Here is a 26,287-nt window from a genome sequence, read left to right as displayed (position 1 = left end):
AGCAGAGTAATAAGAACGTCTTTCTAAAAATAATCATATAAGAAATGTACTTCCTTTTATGGAAAGTTGGAGACAGCAGATAATCTATGATTGTGAATCAATATTTTTCATATATATATATATATATAGATAGATAGATAGATCTTTGGTTGTTCGGGTTTTCTCCCACGTAAGATTCGAAGTATCTAGGCAACGTTTCGATGAAGTCTCATTCATCATCTTCAGGCTTCTGTCTTCAGCTCTTGCTTCTCAGAGTGATGTGAGGTTGCAGCTGCTTCTTCCTTTTAACTGCTAGTGGGGGTGGGACTTGATTGGGTGGGGGCTTGGCTGTGTTCTGATTGGGTGGGGGTGTGTTCTCACCCACACCCATGAGAGCCACACAAGATGCCACCACCACACTTCCATGTAGAAAACAGACTCACACCCACTCAGAAGATGAGACATGACCATGGACCAGAAGCTGCACTGCAGCTGCATCACTACCCACTTCAAACCCCTCCGAGCCATACATGAAGCAAACCGACACCCACTATGAAGATGCAGCACAACCACGAACTCGAAGCCAAACAGCAAGATCACAGCTCACCAACTCAAATCCCCCAGCAACTAAGACTAACCTGAGCACAACCAAGCCCCCACCTGAACAGAACACGCCTCCAACCAATCAGAACACAGCCAACCCCCCAACCAATCAGAACACAGCCAAACCCCCTACCAATGAGAACACACCCCCACCCAATCAGAACACAGCCAAGCCCCCACCCAATCAAGTCCCACCCCCACTAGCAGTTAAAAGGAAGAAGCAGCTGCAACCTCACATCACTCTGAGAAGCAAGAGCCGAAGACAGAAGCCTGAAGATGATGAATGAGACTTCATCAAAACGTTGCCTAGATACTTCGAATCTTACACGGGAGAAAACCCGAACAACCAAAGATCCACATACAAATACCCGCGAGAACCTCAGAATATATGTATGGTATTCAGCTTTATTCGGGTATTTTCCCATGTCATTATAGTTGTGCTTTTAAAGTTGTAGCAACGTTTTGCCAGACGAACATAATACAGAAGCCTGATGATGGCAGATGAGATTCTGCCAAAAACATATATATATGCTTTTGTAGATTTTCACAGGCACAGGTATGTTTAGGTGTGTTCGGGTCTTTTCCCGAAATGTCGCCAAGATATTCTTAATCTTACATGGGAAAAGACCCAAATACACACACACACACACACAGCCCTTTGTATTCTTCAACGAACTGAATACTATGGGGAAAATTTCTGTGTGGTGATGCAGCCTGACTACCAATCAGTTGCTTTTAGATTATTCTAATTTGTATGCCCCAAATTATTTACATTGTTTACAGCAAAGATGGGGAATGAGTGAGAAAAGGAGTTGAATTCAGAATTTGATCTCAGACTTCAGGACATATCAGTGTTCAAGTATTCACTTAATGTGATATATCCATCACTATAGGAGAGCAAAGCTACTCGTGTGATTTGAAACCCTACAGGGTAGCTATTCACATATTATTGTACCGCTCCATGTATGTAGGAAATAGTTACAGCTGCAAGCGTTCCTGATATGTTTACACATCTATCTATTTTTACATTTATAGATCACCCTGAATTTTTATCTTATTCATCCGAACCACTAGTAATACAAACCAACATACTGACAATTGTATTATCAGTGTAACCACCAGCCTATGAAAATCCCAAGCAAACTGGGGAGTATAACATACACTGTTATATGCAGGGAGTATAACCCTGCATTTTACAGAGGTTGCCCCAATGCTTCTATGCTGTTTCTTTAATCTGGATCTACTTGGGATTAAATCTTTATTCTCTCATTCTGGCTTTAGGCAATTCATTATCTATAAATCTAAGCTGCCTGTCCTGTTGATCCATTGCATGAAAATTTTGCTGATAGGGCTGGCCTCTTCTAATTCATCCAATGCAGCTTGCTCAATCTTCTAGACTTTACCTCCTAAAGTTAAGGATGAGTCAATCTGTCAATTTCTGTTTCGTACAGCTTCTGATACCTTTAATGGGTTTTCATATTTTAACCCATTTCCCACATTTTAGCCCATTCCTAACATTATTCATATTTTCAAGAAATCTTTTCCTGATATCACATGGGTTTTGTGCACAATTTATCTAACTATATAAACATGGCTTCTTTATATATTCAATTTGTAAAAATGCAAGTTGCAGTTCAGAGTCCAGGAAAGCGTATATCATATCAGTGCATTATTGTATGTTTTATGGAAAATGGAAATGCACATCAGAATTCAAACAGATTGAATTACTTAGTCTTCTGTACACAGAGCTCCCTTAATCCAGATTCATTGGCCTGAAAGCTGAAACTGTTGAGACTCAGAGATCAAAACCTCTAGAGGGAAAGTTTGATCTATTTTTTTTAAATTATTATTATTATTAATGATTTAAACTACATCTGTTGGCATTCATTGATATGAATTGCATACATTTTACACAGTCAGTCTGCTTTCTTTCTTTCTTTTTGAAATCTACTGTCAATATGAGTGTGCACATACAGCTGGAAACTCATTTATTTTTACACCTTTCTTTATAATACTTAGGGATCTTATAAATATCTTAACTAGACTGAAATTCAAAGCAAATAAATTTGACAGTGACTCCTGATAAACTTTGTGAATCTAACAAAAACACAAACAGGTCATTTTTATTTTTGAAATGTTTTCCGTGCTGGACACATGAAATAAAGCAGATATAAATGATTGTACATCAAGTACATACATGTGTAAATGTATGTGAATGTGATTATGTACAGTTGGTTTCAACATTAAGTTGGTGTAAACATTAAGCAACAACATAGATATATTTTTTCCATGATGATCTGTCCTTAACGTGGAAGACTTTCAGATCTTCCAATGGTGCATCTATTATAACAGAAAATAATTAATTCTTTTGAAAATATTTGCAGGCTGGGTTCAGAGGCATTTCTCGAGCAAAGTACTCCACTCCTCCACTCACAATAGAATTCCCTATGCCTCCAGGCTTGAAATTTTGGGCCTAGACAATCTAGAACTGTACCGCCCGCGGTCCTATCTAAGCATAGTACACAAAATTGTCTGTTACAAAGTCTTACCTGTCAATGAGTTCTTCAGCCTCAATCACAATAATACACGGGCAAACAACCGATACAAACTCAAGGTAAACCGCTCCAGACTCGTTTGCAGAAAATACAATTTCAGTAACAGAGTGGTCAATGCCTGGAATGCCCTACCTGACTCCGTTGTTATAACCTCAACCCCTCACAGCTTCAATCTCAAACTGTCTACTGTGGACCTCAACCCATTCCTAAGCGGTCCTTAAAGGGGGTGTGCATAAGCGTACCAGTATGCCTACTGTCCCTGTCTTACTGCCCCAATGATCTGTTTTTACTCTCTTTGTTCTTGTTTATGTTCATACTTATACTTGTTATCTTGTACATGTTTGACAAACAAATAAATAAAATAAAATAAAAAATAAATCCCTTTCTTTTCTTTTAATGTTTCTTTCAGTTGTTGTAGAAAAAATGTAACTCCTCCAGGATTTCACTACTGAGGGCAAGAAGGAGGGAAGGAAACAATAGCACAAAGGCAGAACATTTGGCAACATAGTTTCCAATTTGGTCTACTGGTGAAAGCACCAGACTGGAAGCTAGGAGACTGTGAGTTCTAGACTTGAAAACCAGCTGGGTGTCTTTGGGCCAGTCACTCTTTCTCGGCTCACCTCACTTCACAGAGTTGTTGTGGAGAAAATAGAAGGAGGAAGCAGTACTAGATATGTTTGCTGCCCTGAGTTATTTCTAAAAATAATAAAGGCAGGATAAAATAAAATAAAATAAAGATAGTGATAATTTTACAGCATTTTCCTTGACTTATTATTAAGGAAAATAAATCTATTGTTTCTATATCTTATTTTTTTAAACATTGTCTTGTTTCTTTTGCATATATTTAACAATCTCATCTCATACTGATTTCACTGTAGTAATTACTACTTTAGACTTCCAAAGAACATTCTTTCAATAGTCTTCTAGCTTATCGATGTGGTCTTTAACAAACTGTAGGTGGGCAACCTACAGTTTTGGAAAATAGGGACTTTCTTCGTGCAATTTTGCTCAGTGTTCTCCTCATAGTAGTCTCATAAATACTGATATTTACCAGTGCAAAAGAGGCCTTTAGTTCCATAGATTATACCCTGAGCTTCTCTGAAACCATTGTATTATATGCCTTGGCGTATGAATCTGGTTGGGTGACCACTCTGGGGGAAGGCAGTAACAATCCTCCTGAATACCTCCATTTATTTATGATCTGCTAGACCAGAGTTCCCCAACTTTTCCAGCTTTGCTAACTGGTGGGTGGCAAAGGCAATGGTTTTTTTGTGAGTGGCGTGCAAGCACGTGCATGCACACAGCTTACACAAATGGAGCGCACGTGCATTCTTGTTGCTCATGCAAGTGGGGATGCACACACATCTTGCTCACCGGGCACTTCTGTGGCTCGGTTCCAAACGGTTCACAGCCAGTATGGGCTGTTGCCCGAAGGTTGGTGCTAGATAGTAGTCTTGTTCAGTTGCTAAATTGTGCCTGACCCTTCGCAACCACATATGGACTATAGCATGTCAGGCCCTTCTGTCCTCCACTGACTCCTGGAATTTGCCCAAATTCATGTTCATTGCCATGGTGGCACAGTGGTTAGAGTGCTGTACTGCAGGCTACTTCTGCTGAGTGCTGGTTGCCTGCAATTTGGCAATTTGAATCTCACCAGGTTCAAGGTTGAGTCAGCTTTCCATCCTTCCCAGGTGGGTAAAATGAGGACCCAGATTGTTGGGGGCAATATGCTGGCTCTGTAAAACCGCTTAGAGGGGCTGTAAAGCTCTGTGAAACAGTATATAAGTCTAAATGCTATTGCTATTGCGTTGATGATACTATCTAACCATCTCATCCTCTGCAATTCCCTTCTCCTTTTGCCTTCCATCTTTCCCAACATCTGGGTCTTTCCCAAAGAGTCCTCTCTTCTCATTTGGTGGCCAAAGTGTTTGAGCTTCAGATTCAGTATCTGTCCTTCCAAAAAACAGCCCGGGTTGATTTCCTTTAGGATTGACTGATTTGGTCTCCCTCCAGTCCAAGAGACTCTGAAAGTCTTCTCCAACACCACAACACCATTCTTTGAAAATAGTTTTGTAACTTTTTCAGCCTGGTGATTTATCTGCAACTGTTTTTTGGAAGTCCTCAGGAATCTCCTTTGTCCAAATTTTGACATTCTTCCACATAGCCATAATTCTGGTGGTGCATAATTCTGTTGTTTCAACGAAGTAGGACTTCCCACATTAACATCTCATTCTCATCTCATTAAATGAAACCCCTGACTCTACTTTCCTCTTCAAATGAACTGATCATCCTAGAGGTTCATATACTTTGGCCACACACAAATACGTAGGTTTGGATCATTTCCCCCAATGAATAAATAAGTGGTGGTTATAAAAGTTATTTCCCCCTTTCCCCCATATAGATATATGTTTAAACCATATTCAAAGTGATTTTGTTGCTTTAGGTGAGCCAGATGTTGGGCACAAATGTGTTTTTTACTCATTTGTTTAATGTTCTCTTTATATGGTTTGAGGACTTGTGTGGAGAACAGATCATGGTGTAAGTTGTATTTATGTAGAAATATTTTTTTAAAATCAAAAACTTTTAAGAATTGTACATTCAGTTATGATTGCCTGAACGAAAGAAGAAAACATAACTCATTTCTCAGTGGCACCTTTCTTTAGAAATAGATTATTAAATCTATCTGAAAAGTGGGTAGCAATATTACGTATAACTAATAATGGAACAAGATCTGGAATCTATTAATCAATAATATGTTTATAAATAAAAGCAGGTTTTATTCTGGATTCAGTCTAGCATGATGTAATATGCCTTTCCTTTGCCAACTGGATCAAAATGCCTTTCTGAGAAAAGCCAGGGAGATAATCGCTTGTCAAATAAAAGGTGATTTTCATTTGTTTGTTTTTCCTATCATCAGAACCATAAAAAGCCAGCTTCCCGGGGAGCCTGCATATCCTTCTGGTATGCCAGCTGTTATCAGCTGTGTGAATGGGAATGACACCAGTTTGTGCTGAAGCGTTCTAGCCCAGATGTCTTGGATAGACTGACTGTGTGCCATAAACATATTCTTGAAGTACTTGTCAATTGGCGTTAAGAATTATATTCAGCTTTAAAATGACTGGTGTTCTTCAATACAAGTGTTTCTTGAGACTGGATTGTTGTTGTTGTTTTTGTTCTGCTTTACTTCTGTGTCTCTGGCTTTGCTTTCCTTCCCCAAACTAGTATCATAGTTTTCTTAAAGGGAAACTAAACACGTACAGCTCTACTACGGCCTTGCTGAAACAATCCTAACACTGTCTTTGCCTGTATGCTTTGACAGATAAGCATCAGGCAATGTCTCTTGTTAGATTTCACATATGAAGAGTGTACAGATGTATGGAGTCTGAAAAATATGGGGCTGTTATTCAAATACTGTCCCTTCTTCTAACAATGTGACCCTGTATGCAGGATTTTAAAGGCCATCACTGGTCACTTTAGAGCCCCTCCTTACAGTCTGAAAACCAAACACAAACCATGCATGAAGAGGACAATAAGGGCACACCTCTGTCATCATCTGCTCTTTCTTCTACTATTGTCCCCTCTGAGTAGAGCCTACATCCATGCAACTTGTGCACATCAGTCTTCCCCACATATGTGAAAACCTTGCATTTCCAAAGGGCCTATTGAAACATCCAGGTTGTAAGGTCTCAGCTTGAGTGTGTTTTTCCAAAATAAAAGTACTAAAGTTAAAGATGGCTCTCCCTGCCAATAAGCACTTCCAGATCCTACGGAGAAAGCAACTATAATCAGTGAAGACTTCTATTACTAGAGAATATTTGTAGCTTGGTTGTTTTCTTGCACATTTTATTACCCAACTAGATAACTTCATCAATGCACTGATTATGTCACCTACTTAAGTAATGAAACATCTGCAAGAAAACAACCAGAAAGCACTAAGGATCCCGGAGTTATATTTCTATATTGGTACACTAAAAACTAGATGCAACAGGGAGTTTTGCTTTTCTCTTCACAACAACGTAACTCCATCATTTCACCAAAGAGATCTGCCTAGTTGTCTTGTCTGGCCTTTTCCTGCAGTTATTAATTTATAATCTTGCCAGATATGCTTTAATTTAATGCTAAATTAGCAAGTAAGTCATGGATAAAAATGTTTTACATATCAAGTTCACTGGTAACAGTTCATTACTTGAATTATCTCTGATTTCCATGTAAAGTTAAATGTAAATTAGAGTCATAAATTGCAAGTTTGCATGGGATACCATTTACGTAGTTCAATGTCACTGTGTTTTTACCTCTTAAATTGCCATTAAAATCCCTATTGTTTTCAAGATTAGAAAATTAGATTTTGATACTTTTGATACCAAAGCCAGAAAAACTCAATTCAATATAATTTTGGCTGATTTACTAATCATAATATAATTCTATCTTATGCTTTCTTATTTCCATTTAGCAGAGATAGTCTTGAATTTCTCTATCCATCATAAATTGTTGCAAATTCAAGACCTTCTCTCTGTAGAGCTTTAGAGAGCAGAGTACAATGAAATTTAATTCAATTTTGCATTTCCAATTCAGAAAGTTGATTTTTGAGGAACTAAAGAACACGGCTAAAATCTGTGGAAATGTGAGCTCACTATTATAATTCCAAAAGCTATCTCCCAAAATTCCAGAGAGAATTTACAGTAATTTTATGATAAGCCAAAATCCAGAGGATTTCAATTGGTGTCTTTTAGATTTTGCTCTTTTAGATTCCTGTATTCTTACACACACACACACACACACACACACACACACACACACACACCTATTCTTAATTTTCAATCCATTTGTGCCTAGACTGCCTTTGCCCAATAATACTCTAGGAAGGAGAAGGGGCCTGGCAACACTTTTCTTTTATAACTTTTGGACCAGCTATATAAGACGAATTTTTTTTCACCAACACAACAACTGTAAAAGGAACGGACATTCTGTAGTCAAGGGGTATGAGCAATGGGTTATATCTTACTTTCCATGACAGTACAAAGGTATTACAGGCCCAAGTTGAGTCTGCCATTCAGAAAAAAAATAAATAAAAGGCTTTTATAGCTTCTTGAGACCATATCAACATACTGCTCACTTCAACTTTTCAAGTGTAAGAAATCTTTTCTACAATATTACCAGTTCTTCATTCTAATGACCTGTAACTATGATTGTTTACAAAACCTCTTTTAGCTACAGTATTGTTTTCATTAGAACCCAGATAAGAACTCAATTTGCATTTACTTCCATGGTTTTATAGCTTTCTATGTGTTTATACACATGTGTGTTAGAATGTCAATAAAATAACTTGTGCAATTTAATCTGCAACACCTGTAAGATTTTGGTGGTTAGCAGCATACAACAATTTCTCACTTCATGTCCAATATCCCGCATTCCTGTCCCAAAAATGTTCTGTGCTCATAGCTGCATCAATTTCCTGGATGTTCATTTCATGCAAAGGTGGTTCGATCTATGTCTGAAATCCCATTTTATTCAGCTTCATAATTCAGTCCTACAGCTGGAAACCAGATGACTTTTGTATTGTTATATTGCTTAATTGTAAACTGTTACAAGGTGTTTCGCTGATCATAAAACACGAGTTGTGAATATAATCCAACTTACACTTTTATTTTGAACAAATCATCTCTGGTGCTTAGAAAACAGTATTTACTGACAAGGGGATGATTCAATATGCTTCTATTATTCAGTATAAAGGAATCTTCATGCAATTTGCATATAGACATACAAGAAAAGTGCTGTGCTCTTGTTGGCTATCCCACTGTAATTAATTTGTTCATTTCTTAATTGAATATGGAATCTGGCCCTAGCATGTTGATCTATATTAATTTGGTGGTCTTAATTTATTAAAATGATAGATGAAGTGAAATCCTATTGAGAATAAGACCATTTTAATACCACACACTTCAGTAATACGTTTCCAGTGTGTCTCTGCTTACTGATCTACTCTTCACCCTCTATTATACATTTTTGGGATATATAAAGTACATTATCCAAATTAAAGTCTTAAGATAAATGGGATTTAACATTGTTTTTGTCCATGAAATTGAAGGTTTAGTGCAGAAAAATGAATTGTAGAGAAACAAGTGATGATTTTGGGTATATACCACAGTAGAAGAAATGGAATCTATGCGGTTGTTAATATAACATAGAGGTGGATTTGTAACGCCTAAAAAAGCTATTTATTTGCTGATTTTCTTGCTAGCCATGGCCGAAGTCAAAAGAATTGCCAGCTGAGCACTGCTAGGCAGCTATTACAGGCACTTTTAAAGTGGACTCCAAATAGCATTTCTCTAAATCTAGGATGAAAACGGTGATGTGCCGGCCAGGTAGTTGTGTTAATTATATTGCTATTTTCTTGCTGTAGCCTCATATATATTTGGTGTCCAGATGTGGCTCCATGGTTGGTTTTATTATAGTAAATGATGTATGCCTTCATTTAATATCCCAAATAAATAATCACGGGTATCTAACAAATTTTCGGTATATGTCTAAGCATATTTCAAGCCCAGGAAAATGAACATGCAACTATTACTCTACTCTTGTATCTTTGGCTAACCTGCAATCCAGATTTCAAATGTTGAAAGTACAAGTGGCCTCTTTCTTTTGACAGTTTCTCAGTCTTACTTAGTCTGCACTTTCTGTCTGTGTGTGTGTGTGGGGGGGTTGTGTGTACGTGTACGTGTGCACGTGAGCATACATGTGCAAAAAAGAGAGAAAGAGTTGTTTTTGAATTCATGTGGCATCTTAATTTCTGATGGACTTAACCGAAATATTTACCAGTTTCTCCATCCTATTGCCTCCTAAGGTGCTAAAAGTATCACAAAATTTAACAGTAACTCCTTTGGGAAGATTTCCAATATTTCCAATATGATGTTATTTTAGATGTTGGGAGGCTCTCCTATAGTGGCACCATCTTGTACCAGTTGATTTACTTCAGTCATTCTAACTTTGAACTTTTCTTGAAAAGGTTTCATGGAAAGTATGACAGTTCTCACTTAAAAACTAGACTATCAAAACTAGCCTTGCTATTTTCAAGCCCCGAGATTTTAGTGTGAGTACCTTAATAGTACAATAGGTTTTGTCTTAAAGTGTCCTATTAGAATTTGGCCAGATACATAATTTTTTATTGTTTTCTACATGACAATTTTCATGACATTCTCTTTGCTGATGATGTAAAGCTGTTCAATACCACAGACAATACTACTACCCTTCAAAAAGACCTTGACTATGTATCAGAATGGTCAAACAAATGGCAACTTCAAATCTCAACAAATAAATGTTCTGTCTTACATATTGGCAAAAAAATCAGAAAATAAAATACAAGCTGAATAGTCAAGATCTTGCTGATGATCCAAACTCTGTCAAGGACCTTGGAATACTCATCTCTAATGATCTAAATGCTAGAGCCCACTGTAATTACATAACCAAAAAGGCGTTAAGAGCTGTTAACCTAATCCTACGTAGCTTTTTCTCTGGTAATATCACACTACTAACTAGAGCATACAAAACATTTGCTAGACCAATACTCGAATACAGCTCATCAGTCTGGAACCCACATTACGTATCTGATATTAATACAATTGAGAAAGTCCAGAAATATTTCACAAGAAGAGTTCTCCACTCCTCTAGTCATTGCAGAATACCTTATGCCACCAGACTTGAAATTCTACACCTAGAAAACCTTGAATTACTCCATCTTTGGTCTGATCTAAGTATGGTATATAAAATCATACATTGCAATGACTTACCTGTCAATGAATACTTCAGCTTCAACCATAACAACGCAAGTGCACACAATAGATACAAACTCAAGGTCAACCGCACCAAACTTGATTGCAGGAAATATGACTTCAGCAACAGAGTGGTCAATGTCTGGAATACTCTACCTGACTCTGTGGTTTCTTCCCCAAACCCCAAAAACTTTAACCTTAGACTGTCTACTATTGACCTCACCCCTTTCCTAAGAGGTCTGTAGGGGGCGTGCATAAGCGCACCAATGTGCCTACCGTCCCTGTCCTATTGTTTCTTTTATTTTTCTTATATGTACCCATTTCATATATTCATAACTATGTATATACTTATACCTGTTATCTTCTAAGCGATTGACAAATCAAAATAAATTAAAAAAAAAATAAACATGCTTTCAAAATAATAAAGGTCTGGTTCTTATTACATTTACAGGGTCTTCATTAATGTTACACTGTGAAAATTCTATTCATTCAGAAAATGGAACCTAAATGGAAGAATTGAGCCAGAATAAAGTCTCAAGATGTCTTTCCCTACTGTCATATGGCAGAACAGTACCAGGAAATGTTAACAAATATATCTGAATGTGGTATGACTAATTACGATGGCTACTGTGGAACTCTCGACATACCTTACTCTATTCTTCCTATGTGAGAAAGCAATGATAAGGAAACATTACCAGTTTTCCATTCCTGTTTTGTATTCAGGAAGTATTCATGAAATGTCAATACTCCTTATTTTTTTATTAGTGTAGTTAGGAGGACAAAAACAGGTCTGGAAAAAGCAGGAGGTGAGAGCTTTTAAATAGCTTCTGCTTATTTTCCCTTCTTTTTGTATTTGGGTTTATGTCTTTAGAGACACTAGACCTTGGCTAGCTATGGAAACAATCCTACTCTGGTGTTGCAACTTAATGTTTTCAAAGGATAAACACTGGATAAAGAGAATATATAATACTTAGAATAGAATCATAAATCCTGCTCAGTGTAGAGTTCCACTAAAGCTCCAGAGATTCACCAATATCCCATGGTTTTGATTTTTTCCAACCTGATGCAAAATCTCACTTTTGCCATTGCTGAATATCATCTTGCGGGATTTGACTTAATCAAGTCTGTTGAAGTAATTTTGAATTGTGCTTTAGTTCTCTAAAGTATTAGATAATCTCTTAACTTGATAACATCTACAGACCTGAATAGCACAGAGCTGAGGATAGAGCCCTGGAAGGCCCACTTAGAACTTTCTTTAGATCCATCCAGAACCGGGTGCAGACACCATACTGATGGAACTAAATCAGTGGTGGGATTCAATTTTTTTTACTACCGGTTCTGTGGGCGTGGCATGGCGGGCATGCGGGGGAAGGATACTGCAAAATCTCCATTCCCACCTCACTCCAGAGGAAGGATACTGTAAAATCTCCATTCCCTCCCCACTCCTGGGGGAAGGTTACTACAAAATCCCCACTCCCTCCCCACATCACTAACCAGCTTTCCAGCTCCATTCTCCTGTGCAGAGCAACAAAAGAAGACCCACCCAATCAGCTGGAACTTAGGAGGCAGAGAATAGATGGGGGTGGGGCCAGTCAGAGGTGGTATTTGTCGGTTCTCTGAACTACTCAATATTTCTGCTACTGGTTCTCCAGAACTGGTCAGAACCTGCTGAATACCACCTCTAAACTAAATAGGGTGCAAATCCACATTTATCCTTCTTTTTTAAGCCCCTTGTTTCATCTATAAAAAGTCAGTATTAAAGCCTGCCTGGAAGATAACCTTCATTTGGAAGTTGAGGTCTTTAATCTCATATTTCTCTAGTACCATTTTCTCATCTTTAATCATAGAATTATATAATTAATGAAAAGACTTTAGTGTATTTCTAGCCAACTCTTCTGTCCCAAGTGGAAGATCTGCACCAAGTATATAGATATACAGATTGTGTCAATTGTCAATACATCCGAATTTCACCATGTTGGGAAAAATAGAATTTATAGTCTAGACTTTTTTTTCCAATACCTTCAGCAAATGAGATCTGATCATCTCTCAAAAGACTGGGTTCTATTATATATAGTTACTAGTTGTTGGGCTTTTTGTTTAAGTTCACATAAAATTAGTTGCTCTGAAAATTCAACTGGTTCTCATACTTCCTCTGTATTTGAAACAGCAAGTCTTTACTATCTTCTCTGTGCAATTCTTCCTGATATTTGAAGGCCAGCACTACATTTTCCTTTTGATCAGCTCTCCCAGGTAGACACCCCTAGCTTGTTCAATTATTCATCATGGGATTTAAGTTTCAAACTCCTCATCATCCTTGCTCAGTGTAATAAAAATCAATGGTACCAGGAAAAGTCCATTATGATTAATATTATTTTGTGAACAAGTTATGGAGTTTCTTGGCTATTTCTGGAGATCAACTCAAAGTGATTATTATTTCAGGTGATTCCTAGCTCAAAATCCTATGTTAAGTATACTGTTACAGTTATATTCCATATTTTTTAACACGTGAGGGAACTATCAACTATTTTTTTCTACTCAGGTATCTTCCCCAAAAATGGGGCAGCATTTTAAATTTGTTTCATTCCTATTTTGTCTGATCTTACAGGAAACCATCAGGGGTCCACACAATAATTGATTTAGGGCATATGCATGTACAATCATGGCTAGCCCCAATCATGGAGTTTGCTATGTTCTGCTTGATTGGTGTTTCTAATATCTTCTGTCTGTTTTGTGGCATTTTTTGCCTTGATTGGCTGGCAACATTGTGTTCCTGTATTGTGTTCCAACCCCAAGACCAATAAACACAGACCAAGACTCCCAACCAATCAGGATGAAGAAAAAACCATTCTGGCACAGCAGTAGGCTAGCCCCAAATTTAAAACTGAAACGGCTGTGAAAGTCTGACTCACAGACGAACTCAATACAGAAGCCTGATGATGGCAGATGAGATTCTGCCAAAACATTGCTACAACTTTAAAAGCACAACTATAATGATGTGGGAAAATACCTGAACAAAGCTGAATACCATACACATAAATACCCGCGAAAACTTAACAAAACACACACACACACACACACACACACATCACAACTGAGCATCCATCTCATTGACAGCCCACTGCTAAGGCAGGCTGAAGCTGGTCCAAGATGTTCCAACACGGTATTACCATTTTCCCTGCTGTTTTGGCAGATGTTTCCTGTGGAATGTACATAGTGCATGGAAAAAGACATTTAAAAGAATACAGAGTTGGATGGGATCTTGGAGCCCTTCTATCTAGTCTAACCCCCTGCTGAGGCAGGAAACCCTGTACTACTTCAGACAAATGGCTGTTCATTCTCTTCTTATAAACTTCGAGTGTTGAAACATTTGCAACTTCTGGGGGTAAGCTCTTCCACTGTTTAATTGTTCTAACTGTCAGGAAATTTCTCCTTAGTTCTAAGTTGCTTCTCTCCTTAACTAGTTTTCACTCATTGTTTCTTGTCCTTCCCTCAGGTGTTTTGGGGAATAGCTTGATTCCCTCTTCTTTGTGGCAGCCCCTGAGATATTGGAACACAGCTATCATGTCACCCCCTGGTCCTTCTTTTCATTAGACTGGACATACCCAGTTCCAGCAGCCGTTCTTTATATGTTTTATCTTCCAGTCCCCCAATCATCTTTGTTGCTCATTTCTGCACTCTTTCTAGAGTCTCAACATCTTTTTTACATCGTGGCAACCAAAACTGGATGCAGTATTCCAAGTATTGTCTTACCAAGGCCTTATGAATTGGTATTAACAAGTGATTTTGATTCTATCCCTCTGTTAACACAGCCTGGGACTGTGTTGGCTTTTTTGGCAGTGGAAGAGATGTGGCATGAGGTGGCCATCTGCTTGGCTTCAATTGGTTTAGCTTGTCTGCTGTGGAACTTCCCTTTCCATCAGGTTGCTGTAGTCAATGTCTACTCTTTTTGGTCATGAGCCTGGCTTTTTTGGTGGGGTTGGGGTGTTGATAAACCTAGAGAGTATGAAGCTTTACAATTGATTAGTTTGTCTCCAATAGCATATGCAATTGTGACTTGTGCTTCTATAGCCTGCTTGGTGAGTAATTCCCTTCCCAGTGGCCAATATTCAAAGAAAGCCTTCCTTCCTTCCTTCCTTCCTTCCTTCCTTCCTTCCTTCCTTCCTTCCTTCCTTCCTTCCTTCCTTCCTTCCTTCCTTTCGTCACAGACTATTCTCTTAAAAGTTCACTCCAGTGCAGTATGTAGCACAGAGACATTTTCCCCTTGTGCTTTTCAAGATAACTAAAGTTCTTTGTCTAATCTACTGCACAAATCCAAACAAGTGCTAGATGGCAGCCAAGAGAGACAAATTTCCAATTCTTTGCTGACACCTAATGGTGTATAGGTTGACTGCACAATAATCATTTTGGAGAAATTACATGACAGTACCCGAGAACACCCTGCAGCTAAATAGGTTTTGACAAACTCTGTGTCAGCTTTACCAGGTAGGCCAGGCAGGAGAGATGATGAGATAAACTAATTCTATTTTATTGTAAAACTGCATGAACAGAAATTTGCAAATCTGAAATTACAATTCTCCTACTATCAAGTTTACAGTCCCCAAACCTAGGGACGGTTCCTCATGAGATTATTTCTCCTGCCACTTTGAACAATGGTGTATCTAATCTAATCTTTATCTTATCTAGCTGTTCCGTATATGGCATCTCTTCATCTGGTTTTTCAGGGTCATTCCCATATATCATTGCCCCCTGGCAAGACTATATATTTACTGACTACTTCTGGCACAGCACAAGTCCAGTTGACTACATCATTACAAGTAAGGGAGACAAACTCCTTGCTAACATGTAATGGTTGATAGGTCAATAAGACAACAATCCTTTCGAGGAAAAAAGCAGGGTTTGACAGAATGTCTAGACCTTACAAGCACCACTCTGGCATATATTCTACACAGTGTTCAGTTGCAGCTTTTCCCTTTGTTGGTGACATTTGAATTTTAGCAAAGAAAAGCTGCCAGTCACTGCTCCTATGGAGCAGGGGTCACCAACCTTTTGGACTTCAGGGACCACCAAACTCATAATTCTAAATCTCGCGGACCGGAGACCCTGGGAAAATCACAAAAAAAGTCTGCAGGAAAATTCCCCACCTCATTTTCCTACTGATTGATCATTCTTTATTTGGGGTCGCAGGATATTGTCTCCAGCTCGGTTCTCAGGGAGAGATTGAGAGAAAGAAAGAGAGAGAGAGAGAGAGAGAGAGAGAGAGAGAGAGAGAGAGAGACTTTTGGCTTCATGCAAGGAAAGCAGCAGAAGCAGCAAAAGTCTTTCTTTCCCTCCCCCAAACTCCACCAGAAATGAGTCTTTGTGAGACTTGTCATGCCAGCACAGCCTCTTGGAGCAGGAGGCCTTGCAGGGTCCCAAAGACTCATTTCTGGCGGAGTTTGGGGGAGAGAAAGAAAGACTTTTGCTGCTTTCCTTGCGTGCAGCCAAAGCAGAAGAAGAAAGAAGCAGAAAGAAGCAGCCCGGTGACCAGGCGAGGCACGTGGGATGAATGGGGCAAGTTCCCCCCCACCCTTCCCCCCTCCCCTCACTACCTCGTGTTGTTCACAATGCAAGGGATGCAAGCCTTGTGTTCTCATGGGCCATGTGGGCAGCAGAGCCTTGTGTTCTTGTGCAGCCTTGATTAATTGCTTTCGGGGGCGTTGGGGGTGACGTTTCTCTATGGACCACCAAAATTTTCTCACAGACCAACAGTGGTTCCCGGCCCACTGGTTGGCAACCACTGCTAAGGAGGACCCATATGGACAGCAAGCATAACAAGACCTGGTTCCAGCTGAGAGTTAAGGGTATGTGTAGGGATAATGCAATTGATGCCAATGCTATTTCCACTTAGATCCAGGGTGGGAACAGGGACCACTAAAAAGTGCTTCTGTGAATGAGCCCAAACTGAAATATTGCAATGTTAATGCTAAGATTAGCGGCAAGCATTTACCCATGAAGCATATTAATGTGCCCCTTTTCACTTCTGCACCTCTATGAAAGATTTTTTATTTTATTGCTTATTTAAAAAAAACACTTGCAACAACAAAAGATATTGCTAAGCTTTATATGTCTTTTAAAAGTGAAACCTTTGTAAGAGCTATATTCATATAAAGCCACAGAGAATAATTCCATAGATAAGGTAGCAAAAGGTATCCCGGGGACCACATGCCAGTCTGACTGCTGACAAAGACAGTTGTTAAGACTCTGTTATGAAACTGTTAAACAGGCTTTTTATTTTTTAAGTGAAAACATCCACCCTCCGTATACACTGAGTCAAATCATGTTACTGATTTTGTAATTTTATGTGCAAAGGACATCTAGCCCAAGAGAGCAGGAGCTGCATTCTGTTCTATTATCTGCAGAGCAGTTAGCTATGCTGCAGTGACTTTGTTTCTCAGATACATCTGTGCAGACCTGAGGACAGGCAACAGTTATTTTTGTCTCCCGAGGCTTCAGTGTTAACTCAATCGAACTGCAGGGATAAGAAGGATATAATCAGTCACTTGTGACTGCATCCTTGATGGCATTCCTATCTAACTCACTGGGGTTTTTTGGGCGGGCGGGGGGAACGGGGACTAGCAGGGACTAACATTTGATAATGAGAAAGCTGCGGATTTCGAAGCAGTCTGAATAACTGTGCTCATGTATTTTGACAGACTATTCAGAAATTGCATCCAAACAAAAGATACAAAGCAAAGTAGAAGATAAACAACTGTTAATAAAGCAAAAGTAAAACGCTATTTAAAAACACCCATTGGTAATATATTGTCTCCTTCCCTTGCATTTATTTGCCCAACCACTGTCCACTAAATAAATATTCGTACCAAACTTTGAAGGTTAAATATTGGAGATTTTTGCTTGTATCCGTTCACGTAATTTCATCTATTGTGTTTAATTGGTCTTGCAACTGTTTTCCTAAAAACTGAATTTACTTTGCTGTGTAATGGGAGCCATGTTTTCTACAATCTTCTGATCGACAAACTTGTGGTAGAACGTCATGTAAGGAATTCGATAGAGGATTTTATGTATATAACACAGCAAATCAACGTATATAGACTGATAATTGCTTGTACAATTCTTAAAATGTTATATTGTGTAGATATCAATATGTAACGGAATCTCTCACCTCTTATAAGGAGTGCTTAGAATAATTGAGATGGTACCCAGGTGAAAAGGAATGAGAAGAAAAGAGGAAAATAAGGTATCCCAGTCCAGGTTCCTGAAATGAGGTAATCTCAAGCACATTGTCCCTTCAGTTCAACAACTGTAGGACTGCCTGCAAACAGAGCTTGAATGGTATTTCATGTAAGGAAAAGAAAGGTTTTTTTTATTTGCTGCTTTTTCTGGAAAGCACAAGGCATCAGAATAATCTCCTTGCCATTATACTCTTCTTGAGAAGTAAAGGTTGCATTCACCCCAAAGAACAGCCCTCTCTAAAGCGGTTTACAGAATCAGTGTATTGCCTCCAACAATCTGGGTTCTCATTTTACCAACATAAAGGATGGAAGGCTGAGTCAACCTTCAGCTGATGAGACTCGAACTTCCGAACTGCTGGCAGTTGGCAGTCAGCAGAAGTAGCCTGCAATATTGCATTCTAACTACTGGGCCACCATGGCTTTTGTTCTTAAACCATGAACAAAACCATTAAGGAGTACCCATTTTGCACAAAGATGAAAAAAAAAAGCAGCCACTGGAAATATAGGATGCAGAGTCCAGTAGAGTCAAGCTCAAAGCCTAAGATGATCAGGTTACCAGTTAAGCTCAAAATGCACAAGAAGATCCTAGACTAGCTGCTCTCTCTGTGTCTAGCTTACTTGTGAAATGTTTGAGACATGGTTTCTTAAACTGGAATGAGACCAATTGTAGAGGATCTAGCTGAGCATTCTCACTTCATAGAGTATTTTATAGGTGTAATCTACTGTGTTTCTCCAACAATACCACCCCCAGGAAGACCCAGAATGTTTTCTAGGCATAAAATGAAATTAAGCCCCTTCCCCCAAATTTAGGCCTATTTTAAAACATTCAAAATGAGGGGGAAGGGCAGGAGGGACTTGCCATTAGGAGCACCCCGTGGGCAGCCATGCCTTGCCACCAGCCACTCCTAATGGGCGATCATGGAGGAGCGCCAAGAGCTCCCTACTCCCACCAAGCACCTTTGCTGCAGACCCGAGAGCTTCAGTGCCCACCGCTGCTGCTTCCTCCGCTGACGTTGCTTTCCCTTCTCCCTGTGCCACTGCCATGTTTGGAGCTGCCGCTTCTGCGTTTGGAGTGCCACCGCTGTTTGGAGTGCTGCCATAGTGTTTGGAGCTACCGCTTCCACGTTTGGAGCTGCCACTTCTGCATTTGGAGCTGTTGCTGTGTTTGGAGCACTGCCACCATTTGGAGCACTGGTGGTGCTCCAAACGCAGCGGCAGCTCCAAACATGGATGCAGCAGCTCCAAACATGAAAGTGGCAGCTCCAAATGCAGCGGTGACATGGGCAGAAGGGAAAGCAACAGTGGTGGAGGAAGCAGCGGCGGCGGATGCTGAAGGTCTTGGGTCTTCAGCAAAGGTGCTTGGCGGCAGTAGGGAGCTCTTCACACTCCGCCATGATCACCCGTTAGGAGCGGCTGTTGGCGAGGCATGGCTGCCTGTGGGGTGCAAGTGGGGGAATTAAGTCACCCCCCAAAAGACAGACTAGCCGTTTTTTCGGGGCTAAAAAAAAGAAGAGACCCGGCCTTATTTTATGAGAAAATGGTAGTTATTTGTAAGTCTTAAATGTAAGGCTTGGTTTCCTGCTCTCAGTAAAAGTATTTGCCAGGCTACATTAATTTATACTGTAAATGTTGCCACTATATATAAAATGGTTACATTCATTTCTTATCATCTTATTTAAGATATTCTAATGTAGAAGCTGGTATTGATATCTTATTATTCCATCTTTCTGCTCTCCAAATATGGTAAATTTGCAGTTCCATTTGCAGTTTATTATTATTTTGATTATTGATTTGCAATAAATGCAGCCTTTTCTCCTTTTCTCTATAAACCCTTGTACCATAAGTAGCAAAAGAGACCCAAAACTCCCTAATTTACAAGTTAAAGCATTCATACATAGGTGATTTTAACATGCAAATACATTTTCAAATAGATATAATTCTTTTTACTTGTAAGGGCAGGGGAAAGGCAGAATAAAAATATAGCAAAGAATTAAATAGTTTCAACACAACCATTTCATTGTATAGATTTTAGGAAGGATAAAAACATTGTAGTGATGCCATATAGTGTATCTCTATAAAATGAATTAAGTTATAACAATTGATATTACATGATAGCTAGACACAAAATGGCAAAAAAAAATCTGTATATTTTTGAATACAAGTATACCGTTTGCTTGTTTTTTTTAATGAACTAATTTATTCTCCTTCATAAATATTGACAAAGATAAAGCCAAGTCAATGATGATGTCTCTGTTTAATAAATGGTGACATTCACCTCTTCTATTATCAATATTATTTGCTTCTAATTGGCTGCTACAGATGTTTGTCCTTGAACCAATAAAACATATCCCATACAAATAACAATTAAGAATTTCAGCCAGGGCTCACAAAATCTGCTGGCTCATGGAATGTTTCTTGGCTCAGAATCAGGCTCATGGAATGTTTCTTGGCTCTTCATCTTTCTTTAGGGGGAGCCTTCAGCTGTTCTTTCCATATTGATAGCATGAGGACAGTCTTCTTCTCAAGTTCAAATTCTTAGGATAATAACTTCTTAATACTTTCTCCTGCCCCTCAGACACACAACAAGTGTAGACTTGCAGAAATGTGGGTTATGTAAGAATTGGGAGAACAGGTTTCTTCACGGGAGAAAACTCCAGCTTCTACTACTCTACTACTACTCTACTATAGGCTTAGTTTCTTGCTTGAACTGTTTGGATTCCACTAAATTCTCCACTGATGAGGAATAGCCAGTGAGTGCTTCCAGTGAAGTCTACTTTCTCTGAATGTCTAGTCATGGGATCTTGGGATCTACATTAATGTATTCAATTAGCTGTAGGTAGAAAAGAATGCAGCATATTCTTACAAATAACACCATAAGATTACATAGCTACTGGCTGTATGACATACATTTGGGAAAATGCAAAATGATTTTAGACTGTTGACTTTGAATGGCAGAGTTATTTTCCAGATGTATTGTACTTTTTCTGTAATGTGTCGGGATTTACAATCTGCACCTAGCATATGCAAAGCACTTGCTTTATCATTATTGAATGATTATGTGCCATCACACCTGTCTCAATTCTTAATGACCACATAGATTTTCTTCATGATGATCTGTCTCTAACCTGGCCCTTCCGATCTTCCAAATGTGCCCCCATTGCCACTTTACTGTCTATCCACCTGGCTGCAGATCACCTTCTTTTCTTTCTTCCCACCTTTCTGGACATGAGAATTTCCTCCAGAAGTCTAGATTACCTTAGTATAATGTGTCAAAAATATAATTTGCACCTGGACATTTATGCCTTGAGTAAGAACTCCTGAGTTGATCTGCTTGATGATCCATTTGTTTTCTGTCATTATGGTCCTGACTAGATTTCAGCGGTAGACTGTCCATTGCTGCATATGATGATTGTGAAAGCTCTTAGGTATCTTTTTCTGATGATAAATATTGGAAGAACATTTCCTCTCAAATCCACTGCTGTTTCTTGGTTTCACCAACTGAATGTGATCTTCTGCTGGAAAAACACCACATATCACAGGGGTATCAAACTGTCAAACTGCAGGCTGGATGCATCATGTGCAGGCCACACCCACCCCAGTTCCGCAAAGGGGAAAATCGTGGCAAAACATCACATGATGGTGTTTGACACCCATGACATATCAGATCCACTATTAATGGTTGCTACCCTCTCAAGAAATTGTAAGATGTGGTTTCTGACTAAGTCTTATTGCATATTAGCAGCCAATTAAGACAATCGATCAGTTCTTATGATGAAGAACACTCAGATATAAACTCTTGCAAACTATTTTACTTTGATAACTTGTGTTTTCTCTTAGCCTCTCTTGCTTTCTGTTGTTCTCTCTCACTCTAAGGACTGTAGAAACTCTGTATTCTCAATATACTGTACCACAATGGTAGAAACAATATTAACCTCGATCTAAGAAATTATCTCACTTCACTGCCGATTGAATTGGAAAAACCCCTCAAGAAAATATTGTCAGTATTCAGTTGGTTGTCAAATTTGTGTTATGCGGCATTATGCTTCCTGCTATTTTTTAAATGTCTTTTTTTCTTTTCCATTCTCATTGTCCCATTTCTTTTCAGTTTCTTTCCTACCATTTCTATTAAAAACATTTCTACTAGTGACAAAGATTTAATAATAGCAAATGAAAAATGGACACACGGTATGAGTATCTATTGGTTTTTTTAAAAGTTTTTCACTGGTTTAATGATGCTGGTTTCATAAGTTATAGTAACTGAAAATAAATACTTCTTTGTATGTCTAATTCTAGGCCTAATTATTTGAAAGTTATTTTTAAAAATGGAACTAATTCATTTTTTTGTTTGATTTTAAGTTGGAACTGAACTAACCATATGCTTATGTTCCAGTGAAAATTACTATTGAAATGTCAGTACAGACGCAGTTGTCAAGAACTGAATGACCAAAATATCCTTCTTTTCAAAGTCTAACATAGTTCATGCCAATAATATTCATAAAGAATCTGTTTTTAGTACTTTTAGGTCATTTCTTCACTGTGAATCAGAGGAGAAAGGAGTGGTTATGGAAATAATTAATAAGGATTAGCATTGAATAATGAAAAATGTATACATTAGCACACTCCTGTGACAGTAATTCTAAATTCAATCAGATGAGTCAGATCTATTGGATAATTGGTCTCTAGAGAAGCTGTTGTAGGGAAATGTGTGGCTTAGGATTTAAAAGTAACAATTAAAAGTCTTATCAGAGGCAGTAATAGTAATTTTGAGAGAAGCAAACACTACAGATCTCTGTATTCTCCATTGAGTTTTGATTGTGGCTCGTTAGAATGTGTTTTTAAATCCTGAATAAAATTGCACATAGTACTGAAGTGAGTTTGGTATTCAGTTACCTGAAGGAATATTTCAGAATAGTTAAAAAAGAATTTTTATGGAGAAGTAACTGCCAAATTTCTTCTATCTTGCGCCATTGAGACACAGTTATGTTGCTGGCCCTTAATGCATGATATTTACTGTACTCTGAAGACTTGTCACTTAGGAAAAGATTATGAGGACAGGATGCTCAAGCTCATTATTCTACAGGTCTCACAAATAGCAACAACTTTATCAGTTTCCTCTAAGAAACCATTAGTAATTTAGGAGACACAGCTCATTCTTCCATAATCTCCAATCAAAGTGGAACTTCAGAAGCAGCAAGACACCAGGACTGTACCAATCAGATTAAGCTCTTTTCAATTAACCAACATTTACAAAAGTAGCAAACAATAAACAAAAATGCAACAAAGGCAGGGAATAAGAAAAAAAGGAAAGGAAAATTATGAAATCTACTTTAAACCAACGCCATTCACAGGCTTTTCCAAAAATGTGTTTTTCCAAAGATTCTTGTGTCTGCTATGCATCATGGAATCAAACTTTTTCTTAGGAAAAAAAAATTGAAAAATAATTCAGATTCTCAGACAAAAACTTATCACCAAAAGAATATAGATTTTCACATCTCCAACCAATATATTTAATCTCCCATTTAAATAAATTAACCAGCCAAGATATCACAAATCTGTGTCTTACTCCCAGCACGGTAATATTGTACCATTCCAAGCATTGCACTTACATGTTACATTGCACTTACATTGCACTTACATGTGCTTTACTTCCCTCATACACTACTCTGATTGCATTCATCTACTAACCTACAATTCTGTATTGATGAAAAACAACCTACAATTTAATCCTACTCCCTCTTCCTTTAAATCAGCAGTTGTACAATTAATTTCCTTCCTTCAATTATTTGCTATAGAGCAAAACTCTGCTCTTCACACACACACTGCTTGGCATCCAGCCAACATTCCCTTCCCAATTTTTGAATGATGTCACCTCTTGTACACTTTCAGTCAAATTTCACCCAAAAAACTTCTTAGGCACAATTAAGTTATCAATCCTTGTGACATTCCTTTGGCAATTTTAACTTTTGCGTGAGTCAGAGATACAGCTTTTATGTACATGTTGAACAAACTGCACAGCCACCTCATAATCAAATCATACCCAACGGTTAACATTTTCCCAGTTACACCATCTACATCTGTAATCTTATTTCATCGCATTATTCCTTGTCATCAATTTTTTTTTTGCCCATAACATACATAGTATTTGTAGTGTTTAGAGCAGGCATGTCCAACCTTTTGGCTTGCCTATGCTGCATGGAGTGAAGAGGAATTGTCTTGGACTGCATATAAAATATATAATATACAGTAGTTAATGTATAAAAGTGCACATAATAATCCTAAAAGTTTACAACTCTGTGGGGCCACATTACTAGCTGTCCAGGAGCACATGTGGTCCATGAGCCACGGGTTGGACACGCCTGATTTAGCGCATATCTAGCACTCCACTTTACAGCATTCACCAGTTCAATTACATCTCAAATCATTTCACTGATTTTACTAATTAATTGGTTTAACTTTGTTACATACTCATTTATCCTTTGCCAACTTCCTATTTTTAAAAAAAAAATTCCATAAAAGTTGTTTGCCCTGTCTTTTTTTAGTATTAATATTTCCTGGTATCTTTGATTGATTCTTTGCCATTACACTATCCCTTGTTTAGTGACAGGTTTGTTTAGTCATAATTCAGTTACAACAGTAATGACAAAACTCATTTTATATCCCATCCTGACATTTATGACTTAAAGCAAAGGAAAGCTGAAGTAATGTAAGATCATAAGCACAGTTGTACTTTCACTTAGCAGCTGCATTGTTTAATAACCAAGCTGCTGGTCTTAAATTGTGGTTATTAAATGAGGACTGTAGACATGGTGGTTCTCCCATCTTCATCTTTGATTTTTTTTTCCCCTCAATGTTTTTACTTTGTAAAACTTTGTCCTGATGTCCACTCTTCGTTCATTCTGTTGGAGAATTAATGTCTTCTCATATTTTTTTTCAAACACAAATCTGCCTCTTCTTCTTGCTGTCATTCTACTTTTCCTCATTTCTTTCACTTCTTTCCTTTTCTTCCATGTCAGTGTCCAAAAAAATATTATTATTTTTAATTCAGCTGCCTTTGTTTCACATCATCATTCATGGATACACTCACATGTGCTTAGGCCTTCTCAATTTAAGTTGTATTGATTTAATCCGTTCAAGAATTGTATAGCAATAACATTTTAGATTAGTACTGGTATGTATTAAAGTGCAATCCATGGATACAGTACAATAACAGGTTCCCGCCCCCCCAACTTTTTTCTTTGTCTCTCCTGTTGGTGTGTTCCTGGCTCTTCTCCTCTTCCAAAGCTTGCCTCTAACTGAGGGACATATCTAGAATAACTTTTTTCACACTTCTGATCTGGGGGAAGGAAAAAAGCCTCTCTCCCCAGTTTTCTCGGCTCCTTTTCTGTAGCCTCTTTTCATCAGTGTTGCCAATTCCTTAATTTTGTGTTACTTTTACTCTTCTGTTGTTTCAGCCTGTTTCTCACAAAAATCGATGGGATGCAGAACTGCCAGGCAGCCATCTTGTTTTATCTCCTCTCCACCACCTCCACCACCCTTAGTCAATACTGCATTTTGATTGGCAGCTGCTGCTTGATTGGCAGCTGGGTTGTCCTGACAATGGGAGAGGGCCAAGAAGGGAGAAGGAAAGAGAGAATAGGAACACTTGCTTTATGATGGGCTCATGCAATCTGACCGATAGTTGCCTCAAAAGTCCTCCAGGTTAATTGGTGTGAGATGGGTAGCACAGCAGCTAATAGCACAACACATGTAGCCTGGGCAGAAATCTGTCTGATGTGTGTGTGTGTGTGTGTGTCAACTACAGCAGGAGCATTGGCAGTGCTCTTGTGAAGAATATGTGGAAATTCCTTTACAAATGGATGAAAAATAAAACCGCACTCCATTCTTCAGGGGAAGACAAAGAGTTTGGTGCTGCTTTCTCTGTTCCCCTTTCCTTTGGCAAACTTTGAATCCAAATAATAAATTAACATGTCCTTGATTTCATTTTCATTATCTGCTGCTCCTCTCTTTCTACCCATCCTCCCCACTTTCTCCTCACTGCCCTTTTGAAAGTTTCTTTCCTCCCATGGCTGATGTCACCTTTTCCTTTTCTTGTTATTTCTTTCAGCTCAAATACGTATCTCTTCACTTTTCTCCTGTCTTCTCTGTCCTTGTT

At 38.5% G+C, this 26,287-nt stretch overlaps 2 protein-coding genes across 2 annotated transcripts in view; one reads left to right on the top strand and one right to left on the bottom strand.

The window, feature by feature from the left end:
• The window catches only part of LYPD1 (LY6/PLAUR domain containing 1), a 70,100-nt gene that overhangs the window by 7,643 nt on the left and 36,170 nt on the right, over positions 1 to 26,287 (bottom strand). The gene's annotated exons all lie outside the window — the stretch shown is intronic.
• The window catches only part of GPR39 (G protein-coupled receptor 39), a 173,887-nt gene that overhangs the window by 137,356 nt on the left and 10,244 nt on the right, over positions 1 to 26,287 (top strand). The window lies entirely within an intron of this gene.

This window comes from Pseudonaja textilis, chromosome 1 (genome assembly GCF_049901715.1).
Source record: "Pseudonaja textilis isolate UNSWEBS1 chromosome 1, rPseTex1.2, whole genome shotgun sequence".
Lineage (NCBI taxonomy): Eukaryota > Metazoa > Chordata > Lepidosauria > Squamata > Elapidae > Pseudonaja > Pseudonaja textilis.
Note: the sequence above shows the minus strand (reverse complement) of the source record. Positions and strands in the feature narration are given on the sequence as shown.